The sequence below is a fragment of the Penaeus vannamei genome, chromosome 1 (assembly GCF_042767895.1).
Source record: "Penaeus vannamei isolate JL-2024 chromosome 1, ASM4276789v1, whole genome shotgun sequence".
NCBI classification, from domain to species: Eukaryota; Metazoa; Arthropoda; class Malacostraca; order Decapoda; family Penaeidae; genus Penaeus; species Penaeus vannamei.
Window position 1 is genome coordinate 20,193,710 of NC_091549.1, and position 12,500 is coordinate 20,206,209.

Sequence of the window (12,500 nt, forward strand, 5' to 3'; positions counted from 1 at the left end):
TCTGTGGAGCATACTGCAGACGGACCAGTCATATTTTTACGGCCTTGTTCCCGTGGAAGTCGCTGCAGGGTTGGTTTCGCTGTCGGGTGATTCGTGGTTAGAAAGTGTGATAGTTTGTGAGGATATATATATATTTGTCGGTTTGTTTATCATTATTCTGATCGTGGTTATGTACCTTTCGGTCTATCTGCAAGTGTGCGAGCATAAGCACACTCGCGTGCGCCCACTCACGCATGTACGCATGGACACACACACACACTCTCTCTCTCTCTCTCTCTCTCTCTCTCTCTCTCTCTCTTTCTCTGTATATATATATATATATATATATATATATATATATATATATATATACATAAATACATATATTCATACTTATATATATATATATATATATATATATATATATATATATATAGATATATATATATATATATATATATATATATAATATTCATATATGCATATACACACACATACGTGTACTCTCTATCTCTCTCTGTATATATATATATATATATATATATATATATATATATATATATATATATATATATATATATATATATATATATATGTATGTATTATATGCACACACACACACACACACACATACTTATCTATTCATAAACATTTACACGGACAAACAGAGAAAGATACACACAAGCACCTAGGCAGGCAGGTATCTCGCTAATAAGGCTGCCCGCATAATACCTCGTTTAGCCACAAGATACAGTGAGGTGTATAGTGGATTCGTTTAACAACATTGACGTTTTCAGTCGCCAGGAGCCATTTTTACGTCTTTTTTCCGCCTTCTAGACAATTTCCTTCATCTTTCCTCCACACCTTAGCGTCACCTTGAGAGCCAAGTGCGTGAATTTTACTACAATATGTTCTTTTACTTGAGACATATCGCTAGAATCAGATAAAATGCAATTATCAGTCTTGCCAACTATACAAAACATGGTATTGATATATCTCATCACTATTTACCATTACCGCCATGCATATCATTACCATTACTTTAATAAAGAAAAAATACAAAGTAAAACAACCATTATATAGAATGATTACGAACGCAGAATAAAAGGACAGCATTACAAAATAACGTAGAAATATTAAATCTGCAAAAATTCATTCGTGTTAAAAGCACACGTGTCAGGCTCCGTTGGCGGTGAGTGACGTCACGCACGAGGAAGCAGTTAATATTTGCATAAGAATTTTCTACGATGACGATAATGATAATAGTGATGTTAATATAACTGATGAAGACACTATCGCTAATGATGATAAGCTATTAATAAATAACAATGGTAGCACGACTAATAAAATGAGTGATAATATCATCGCTATTCAGCATTGGCAACTATGAATAAAGGTGATAAGTGCCTATAATTCTTTGATAGAATATGGCCTTAAACTGATGGTGATGGCGATGCTGCTGCTGTTGATGAGTTGGTGATGATTGATGATGCTGATGATGATGATTTGGTGATGATGGCGACGATGCTGCTGCTGCTGATGATTAAATATATGCAAATGATAAAGATGCTGATGCTGATGACGCTGCTGCTGCTGATGATGATGATGATTTGATGATGATGATGAAGATAAAGATAATGATAAAGATAAAGATGAAGATGAAGATGAAAATGAAGAAAAAGATGAAGATGAAGATAAAGATGATAAAGATAAAGATGAAGATGATGGTGATAATAGTGATAATGAAAATAATGAAATGATAACAGTAACTATAATGAAGGCTAATTAGATAATACTTTTACATGAAACATAATATGCAAACCACAAAATAATTGTGATACTTTTGACTAAGTAAGAGATATTGATAATAACAGTGATGCTAATGGCAATAATAAAGATAAAGTAATAAAAACATACAACAGAATCAACAATGCCAATGACGACGAATGATATCGGTACAGACATTTACTCTACTGATTTTAGACACTGCTAACCATGGTACAATAGTTGCCTCGTATGGCGGTGATAATCACTCTCCTATATGCATAACATAGCCTACCATTATGTTTGGCTTACCCATCTACCCCCCTCATCCATCACTACTGTAATAATATCCGATTTTTAAAAAGTTGGCCACTACTGGCATTGTGCCACCTTGGAGTATACAAAACCTCCTCCATGTTTGTGCCAAAATACGTGTTGTTTGATAATTACTGATCAACAGGCCAAAGAATATAAAATGTTAATCCAAGCTCTATCTAATTTGTAATAAATTGCTATGGGGCCGTTTATTTGGCTTAATTATCGTGTCAGTTGGTATTTATATATTTTAAAGTAATTGTTCTTAACTGATAGTTTCCTAATTATGTTGTTTCCAAATAGCTGAACATAAATCAGCTGTACTAAATTTGGCGTGAATGCACTTCGCAATCAATAAGAATATGAGTAGTATTCATAAAAAAGGTTATATCTTACTTTTCTAAAAAAATAGTACTTCAAGCTAGATGAAAACAAGTCTTTCATGATTTTTTTTTTTTATGATTTCTTTCATTTTTTTATGATCATAGAAAGAGGAATTGGCCATTTTCAAAATTATTTACCTGTTTATGTTAGTTTGTCTATGGTTAAGAAGCCAATCACAATTCGGAATTCACAATTTATTTCCCCAGTTGTACATTTCACAAACAATTCAATACATCTCCTAATGTAGAAAATGTCTAAAGTTTGCTATTTACAGCTCAGTCTAAGACATCAAACAAATACATTCCAACAATTATTCCTTCACTGTAAACATCAAAATATGACTCCATATTTATTATGACTAGTACCTGTTTACAATTGAAAGATTCTTTTTTTTGCTATATGATGCAAATTGCATAATTTAAAAAATCTATAAACCAGACAGATTCACATCCTTGAAAATTTAATATCATATTTTGAATCTAAATTCCTTCAGGGTATAACATCATCTAATATAAATGCCATTTGATACAATATAAAACAAAAATTCTCTATCAATATAAATGTCCCAATATCAACATATTAGCATATCTTTTTATCACAAACAAGTACACCACAGGTAATCTATCAAGACGTTTAGAACTCTCACAAGAAAAACGCGTTCCAAGTTCATCACATGTAAACATTCTGAAGCTAGTATAAGAACAAGTCAACTCTGACACTACTCATACAACACTGATCACTGGAGAATACACCACATCGAAATCCTCCTGCATACACCACAGGGACACAGTTACAAATACCAAGTCATTTGTCTTGTCCTCTACAAATATCACATAAACTAAACTAAACCAGAAAAAAAGTAAAAGAAAGAAAATAGAATTCAAGATAGTATATAATTCCACTGAGATCCATGAAAAAAATGATTAATATAAATACACTGTCTTTTTGTTTAGGTATAATAGATAAGTTTCTTATGACCAAGAATATTCTATACTCTGCATACTGTAAGTCATATATATAAATGTAAATAATATAATGCCAAAAATCTAACATAACTAACAAACCTACCTAACCTTGCAACTCATCTCCCGCTACATCCTTCTTTCTAGTTTCTTCATCTGAATCATCACCATTATCTGCCTTATAAGACATTGATTCAGCATTATTGTCACCGTTCTCTGTCTGTGAAACTTCTTTTTCACAGGTATCATCCATCAATTCCTCCTCCTGCAACTCTGTACCAGCTGTATCTTCCATCCTTTCATCCCCATCTTTCTCTTCCTCATCATCTTCACCTTCTAATTTAATCTCAACCATTGGATTGATAGGGATGTAGGGACGATCATCATCATCATCATCATCCTCACCATCTCTGGTTGTCAGATCTTGCAGTTCCTCTTTCAGAAATATTGGTTCGCCATCTTGATTTACTATATATTGCTCATACAAGTCTTCAAATTTCAAGACAGGCCTGCGAGTGCGTGTTGTGCGTCTTGTGGGAACCATTCTAGCGCCTCTTGTTCCTCTGGACCCTCCTCTTCCTCTTCCTCTTCTTCCCCTTCTGCGAGTTACTGTTGCGGCACCTTCTCCAATCAAATGCTTCTTCTTGTGTCTCCAGAAATTGGCACCATCACGAAATGCTTCTCCACACTCTTCACACTTGTAGGGGCATTCTCCTGTATGTATTCGCCTGTGTGTTGACAAATGAGTCTTCTGGGTGAAGCGAGCATCACATTCATCACATTTAAATGGTCTCTCACCTGAATGCTTTCTAAGATGCATTGTTAAATAACTCTTCAATATGAATGAAGCTTCACATTGGTCACATTTGTAAGGTCTTTCACCTGTGTGTTTTCGGCGGTGAGTAGTTAAGTTTGAACTATATAAGAAAGATGCTCCACAATCTTCACATACAAAAGGTCTTTCACCTGTGTGTTTTCTCATATGAACTGTCAAGCTAGAATGGTGGGTAAACACCATCTCGCAATCGGTACATCTGAACAGCTGATCCCCAGCTGTTTCAGCAATAGCTTCTATCTTGATGGCACTGCCTCCAGCATGTTTGGTTTTGTGAGCTAGAAGATAATCTTTCTTTGTGAAGGATGCACTACATTCATCACAAGTGTGTGGTTTAATACCAGAATGAGATCGTTTGTGCAGATTAAGGTGGGGACGTTGGGCAAATGAGGCTCCACAAACATCACAAGAATATGGTCTCTCTCCTGTGTGAGTCCTTTTGTGAATGGTTAGGCTACTGCTGTGTCTGAAAGCAGCATCACATTCACCACATTTGAAGGGTTTATCACCTGTGTGTATTCGAACATGTGCCTTCATCGCAGATTTCTGAGCAAAGGCAAAATCACAATGTTCACATTTGTAGGGCCTCTCTCCAGTGTGAATGCGTCTGTGAAATTTCAAGGCAGTACGAGTTTTGAAGGCAGACTCGCAAGCATCACATTTGTAAGGTCTTTCACCTGTGTGAGTTCTCATATGTACATCCAAATATGCTCTCCTGATAAATGATGCACCACAAATATCACATATATATGGTTTCTCCCCAGTATGTGTTCTTCTGTGAAGGTAATAATCAGATTTGTGTCTAAATTTCATCTGGCAAAATTCACAACCAATTATTTCTACTCCATCTTCCATAAGTTTATGGGGCTTTGCCTTGCTTTCATCTGTGTATGGCAAATAATTTGGGTCATCATGCTTTTTTATATGCTTGTCTAGCCGTACAGGGTCTTTGAAAGAAGCACCACAATCTTCGCATTTATATGACCCTTCGCTATGCAGTAATTTGTGTCGAAGATAAGTGGACTTGTAGGCAAATGTCATCCCACATTCCTTGCAATTGTAGGGTTTCTCACCTGTGTGAGTTCTAGTGTGTCTTGAAAGCCCATCACTTGCAGCAAATGTGGCATCACATTCCGTACATTTAAAGGGCCTTTCCCCTGTGTGCCGCCTTCTGTGGCGCTCCAAGTGTTCACTTCGGAAGAAGGCCCTCTCACAAAAGTCACACTTGAATGGCCTATGTCCACTGTGAATAAGCTTGTGTGATTGGTATGAAGCACAATACGAAAAAGTTTTCCCACAGTCTTCACATTCATATGGCCTCTCTCCTGTATGAATTCGCTTGTGTACTTTGAGATTACCTTTTGTGGTAAATGTTGCATCACAGTCTTCGCACTGGAAGGGTTTCAAAGGACCTGCTAAATTGTTCACATTATTGAATATGCCATGTGCCACTTCACTGAATTCAATGTATGGACTTGAGTACTCACAGGATGAAGCTTCAGAATCAAAGTCATCCTCTAAGTCATCAACTTCAGGTGTTTTTGACTCTTTATCTTCAAAATCATCTTGGCCATTCCTTCTTTCACTATTGTAGTCTCTGTCTTTCACTGCATAAAAATTTTTGTCTTCACTATTGCAGTCATCAGTTTTTGTCCCGCATTTATTGGCTTCTTCACCAAGATGTTGGCCAAGAGCATGAGAGAGCAAGCCAAGTGAAGTATTTGGACTACTAATTGTGGGATACTTCATATTTCTCTCATTAACTTCTTCTGAAGTTATTGCTGGATTATTCAACTGTGTTTTCTGTTCATTTGTACACTGTCTAATGTCAGGCATATATTCACTCCCTATATGTGGTTTCTGGACACCTTCTTGACCTGTGGGTGTGGATGTGAAATCTTCCCCATTTGCTGAAGGGTTACTGTGACCAACATGAGGTCTGCTACTATAATAATCATGTGAAACAGAAGACTTTTGTGATTCTGGATGATTTGTTAACCTTTCCTCATTTGTACATGTTCTCATGGGGACATACAAACTCCTACTTTCTTCAACTGGTCTATTGTCATTGATTGGTGGTCTTGGATCACCTGACAATGGAGGTTCTTCAATGTGTTGAGGAGTGTTAAGCGGATGATTACTATAACTGCCTAAATTTCCTCCATACTTGTACTCATCAGTAGATCTACCCATATGCACCCTAGGGTCATCTGTGACACTGCTCTCTGACCTTTGTGTTCTCTGGTCAGTTAATGGCCGAGACTCATTAATATGTCTTTGATCTGGAACTTGTCTCATATCACCAAATAACCTGGCATCAATAGGCTGAGTTCGCAAATCTGTTGGCTGTGGTGAATAATCAGCCAAGTGCCTGGAATCACTGCTAGAATTTCTAGGCTGGGCAGAGAGTGTCCTCACCTCATCTAGATAGCGGTGCTCACTAGATGATGATCTCATGTCAGCAGGATGATGCCTTGAGTCTACAGATGACCTAGAATCACTGTGCATACTTCGCAGATCTTGTGCAGTCTGCTGAGTGTCATGTGCTGGCCTATCTATCTCAGGCAATAGATGTAACCTGCCATCTCCAGGCTGTTCCCGCATGTTGGTCATGGGTGGACGGATGCTATGGACTCCTGTACTGTATGCTGGAAGGTTGGCCTGAGATGCTGACAGGCTCTGTGAAGCCTGGTTTATGGGATGGGAAGATGGAGGGGGAATACTGTGAGATGCAGGTGGTATATTTGAGTGAGCTACGGAAGGATGGGCTGCTGAGTAAGGGTAGTGATATGGATAAGGGTACTGTCCATATGGATAGTTATATGGGTATAGATGGCCTCTGTTCTCCATACTTGGATCAAGAGAGAAGAGAGAATGCATAATCTCTTGTGGATTTTGATCCATTGTGTTGCTCAAAAAGGAGAGTCTTGCTTAGCAAATCCCAAACTCCGTATTTTAGCTTCTTATTGTGAGTTTCACGGGTGTATTATTGTAACTTGGTGTGCTGATATGCCATATCTGGAGAAGTGTAACAACTGCCCTGCCATCTTCAAGTAAAATTACTAACACAGAGTTCTGAAAGAAAAGAAATCCTTTTTAGTATATGATACACTTAGACTAGTTAAAAATACTACTACAAGGTTCTGTAACAAAAGAAAATTACATTGCACATAAACTTGAACAAATAATATATGAAAGAAAATTTCAACACAATATCATGACATATAATAAAAAAAAAGAAAAAGAAAAAAAACAAACAAACAAACAGAGATCTTAAAGAAACAACATAACATATAAATATCAGTCTAAATATGTTAATACCATTCATTTATTTTTAAGCACTCAAACCCTGTATCAAATCTACTGCTATTTAATTTCCACACTAGTTTCATGACAATAATATAACCCAGTAACATTCAAAATATATATATAAATATATATATATTATATTATATATATACATATATATATATATATAAATATATATATATATATATATATATATATATATATATAGATATATACACACACACACACACACACACACACACACACACACACACACACACACACACACACACACACACACACACACACACACACACACACATTTTTTATATATATATATATATATATATATATATTATATATCATATATATATAGACTATATATATATCATATATCATATATATATAAACCATATATATATACATACACATATAGATATAAATACATATATTCATATATATATATATATATATATATATATATATATATAGTTAGATAGATAAGATAAGATAAGATAAGATAAGAGAGACTGACAGACAGAGAGTTGATGTATTTCCCTTGCTAACAGGCGGGTAATTATAGTAAAACTATTCAATATACTTTTAATATTTATATCTCAGAAAATCATAAAGTCTAAACTAAAAAAAAAAGATTATGCTGGCCATTTTATAATTGAAACCAGGCAAAAATTCTATAATTCAAAATTTGTACACTAAACCACTTTTAACATCTATTTTTCATATAAAAAAAATAAAGTAAAAAAAGAAAAGAAAAAAAAAAAAAAAGGATTTAATTGGGGAGAGGAGGGGGGCTGCAACAAACAACTGACTTTTGCGGATGTGGACAGAAGGGTAATCTGTCCGAGGGAATTTGTAGGATTTCAAAGTTACTCTTCAGGCATTTTGGAGCAAACTATAATAACTTTACGTAGATTGATGTTGTAAACTGTGGTATATAGACTCTCTTAGTGTCACTAAAGGAAAAACATATCAAACATATATATATATATATATATATATATATATATATATATATATATATATATATATATATATATATATATATATATATATATATATATATATATATATTACATAGAAATTATATGCACAGATGCATATCACGTTTTTCTCTATTGTGAGGGACCAACCCCTTTCATCTGCCATTGGTTGTAATATATATAATTACAATACCAATGATGATAAAAATTGTAATAACAATAATAATAATAACAACAAAAAAATAATAGTAACAATAACTACAATAATAAATATCAATACTAATAATAACAATAACAAAAAAAAAGATGATAAAGGTAATGATAACAACAACAATAATAACAATAATCACAAAAAACATGAAGAATAGTACAAAAACTCAAACCTTAAATGGAAATAGCAGAAATAACATGAATATCACCAACAGTACTCTTTCTGATAAGAGCAACAATGAAGGATAAATGCTAATTACAAAAGTAATTATAACAAAAACAAAAACAACAACAAAACAACAAAATAATAATAATAATTATAATATTCATAATAATATCAATAACTATGATAATAATAATAATTGTAATAATAATAACAATAATAACACTGACAAAAATCAAAATGAAAACAATAGCAATCAAACAAGTACAATAACATCAACATCAAAATTATAACAAGCAATACCAACATTCAAAACACTCAGAACAATAACAATATCCTCATTTACCAGCTGCCTCTTTGCACTGAGAGCCGAGTCCCATCCCCGAGTGCCATGGTGCAGGAACCCAGAAGGACTTTAACATCTGAAAATAAAATAAATCTGTTATATGATATGAAGGTACATATATCTCATGTCTTTTATCTCCAAACATGCAAATTCAACTATCACACTGCATAGAATATAGTATATTTTGGTTGTAACTTCTTTTAATGATATAGTATATTAAGGTTATAAGTTTTTCTTTTAATATAGTATATTTTAGTTATAATTTTTTCTTTTAATGTTTTTTTTTCTACTTCCATTTATATGTAAATCACTCCTTTAAGAATTAGGATGTGACACAAAAGATGGGAGATAATAAAACGTGCAAAGAATAACATCAAAAAGAGTTCCTTATGCTTAATAACCTTAATTGTTCACTTTATCTTGTTCCTCATATCATTTTTTCCATCTTTAACTTATTCCATTTTGATTTTACTTTCATTCTTACCAATCAGGTTTTATTTATTTTTTCTATAACTATACTTAGCCGTTTATATTATCATTGTCTAATCATCATTATTGTTATCATTATTATCATTATTCTTATTATCATTATTATTATTATTATTATCATTATTATTACTATCATCATTACTACTGTTATTATCATCATTATTATTACAACTATTATCATTACTATCATTATTACTGTTACCTTCTATCTATTTATTTATTCATTAATGGGCTGGCAAATTACAATGTTGACTGGTAGATTATGATAATCATTTGAAACATTTACAGGTTTGTGATGATTATCATTTGAAATAATATTAATCTGTGTTCAGCTGATCCTCGCTAATTTTTGAAGATGATGAGTGGTGATTTACAAATAAACCATTTATAAAGAAATAATTAATAATATGAACATGGGGATAATAATCACACAAATAATATCATAAACCATAGCTGTCATAGTAGTAGTAATAACAATAATAAAATTGATAATAACAATAACAATAACAATAATAGCAACAATAACAACAATGATAATAATAATCAAAACTTTAATTACCAATGTCATCATTATCATTACTATTTTCATTATTATCATTACAGCAATACTGTCTATAACAATGAAAAATATAAATCAAAGTCATTACTGTCATCATTATTATTTTTATGACTACTGCTACTACTCATGGTTATAATAACAATATTTATGACAATAATGATAACAATGATAATAATAATAACAACATAAATAGTAATAACAATAACAGGAAAAAAGATAATCATAATGATAACAATAATATTTGAAAATCATAATATGAAGAAATATTAGCAACAACATAATAACAGCAACAGCAATGGCTACAATAAAAACAATGATGATGTTGATGATATTAAAAACAACAATAACAATAACGACAGTAATAATAATAATTTTCAATAATATTATCATCAACAACAATGAAATTACAATAATGGCATTAATGAAAATATCAATAGGATAATGATAACAATAATAACAATAATAACATCAATAATAATAATAATAATAATAATAAAATTAATAAAATTAATAATAATAATAATAATAATAATAATAATAATAATAATAATAATAATAATAATAATAATAACTATGATAAAAGAAACAACAACAACAAAAATGATAATAGTAAAATTAATAGTAATAACAGAAAAAATAATTGTGATAAATAACTTTTGTAACACAAATACTAAAAATAATCATAACAAAGTAATAATAACATACAGATAATAACGATGATACAATAATAATAACAATAATGAAAAAATTTGTTAATTGATGAGTAATATTCATAAAAAGTAAAAGGTAACCTAGTAATAATGCAATAAATATATAATCATAAGAACCAAATCTCAAAAACATTACAATAAAAAACTTATACATATATGAAAAATGCAGAAATGTAAATATAATATCAAAACTAGCAAAAATATACTATTACTACTAATAATATGTTTAAACATATGCAATATATATATATATATATATATATATATATATATATATATATATATATATATATATAATTACACACAAACATACACATACACATACACACACACACACACACACACACACACACATAGATATATATGCATGTATTACATTGTTATTCATAGTTCATAGTTTTTTTGCATGCTGTGTAGCAAGAGATGGATTTAAATATTAATAAATTCAATGTCAGTGTAAGTGAACACATAAATCATAAACTTTCACCTGCAAATAATCATGAAAAGAACTCAGGAAATGAGTGTCATTTGGACTACTGGAAGCAGGAACCATAAAATAAAATAAAAATCAAACATATTCTTCAAGAGAAAGAAAATTTCCCACTGCAGACTTAATAATCAAGAACAATACAAGAAGAACCTTATTTCCTAGAAAATGTAAACAAAACACTAAAAAAATAACAGAAGATTGTATAAGTAACAAGAAGAGAATCTATAAATTAAAGAAACATGTAATAAAACCCCAAATAATGTGCACGGGACACCGCGGAGCTCTACTGTCGCATAGGAACGGTATAATTCGATTTCTTTTTCCTCTTTCTAACACTTTGTCATCCATATTCCGACGCCTGTATGCCATCAGCGTAACCCGAGGACCATGAGCTATCCATGGTGCAACCTTGAATCGAATGCCGTTGCACAGGTAGGAAGATCTATTGATTCCCAGTCTTTAAAAGCGGGGAATAATAAAACAAAATGGCCGATGACGAGTCACAACTACCATCTCATTATCTCTTTCCTCATTATGGTTTCAACTTGGTTCCCCGAGATTTTCTGGTATGACATTCCTACGGTTCATACGCATCCGGGGCACATCACTAACCCGTGGAATGTATGATAATAAACGTAACTTTAATATGAATCCATTACCAGCTTCGCACTGATGTCAGTAGTAACTGCGTCCTTACCAGGCTAGCCAACCTTACCAATGCGACCAATGTTGGAAAATGATGCTTTATTTTATCATTAAGGTGTATTAATCCTATTTTCAGGTTGTATATGCACATACATTATCGCTGATGGGTTGTTAGCTTTTAACCAATGTAATCGTAGCTATGCGTTTGATAATATTAATGGATGATATGGACGGTGATATTGGTAATAATGATAATATTGATAATGATAATAATAATAACAAAAATAAAGACAGATTATTATATGATGACAGGCATAGAGATAACAGATATAATGGAAGGAAATAATGTAGATAAGCTTA

General features: G+C 32.2%; 1 non-coding gene across 3 annotated transcripts; it reads right to left on the minus strand.

Annotated features, from left to right (window-relative positions):
- Positions 1 to 2,621: 2,621 nt before the first annotated feature.
- LOC113821208 (zinc finger protein 420) lies at positions 2,622 to 12,216 on the minus strand. Of its 3 annotated transcripts, none has more exons than XR_011398522.1 (3): positions 12,155 to 12,216; positions 9,248 to 9,323; positions 2,622 to 7,314 (listed from the first exon to the last, which is right to left on the minus strand). It is a non-coding gene; the product is annotated as a zinc finger protein 420 (transcript). The 3 variants fall into 3 exon arrangements; XR_011398526.1 differs by having other exon boundaries at positions 12,136 to 12,198; XR_011398525.1 differs by lacking the exon at positions 12,155 to 12,216 and adding an exon at positions 11,904 to 11,976.
- Positions 12,217 to 12,500: the final 284 nt, after the last annotated feature.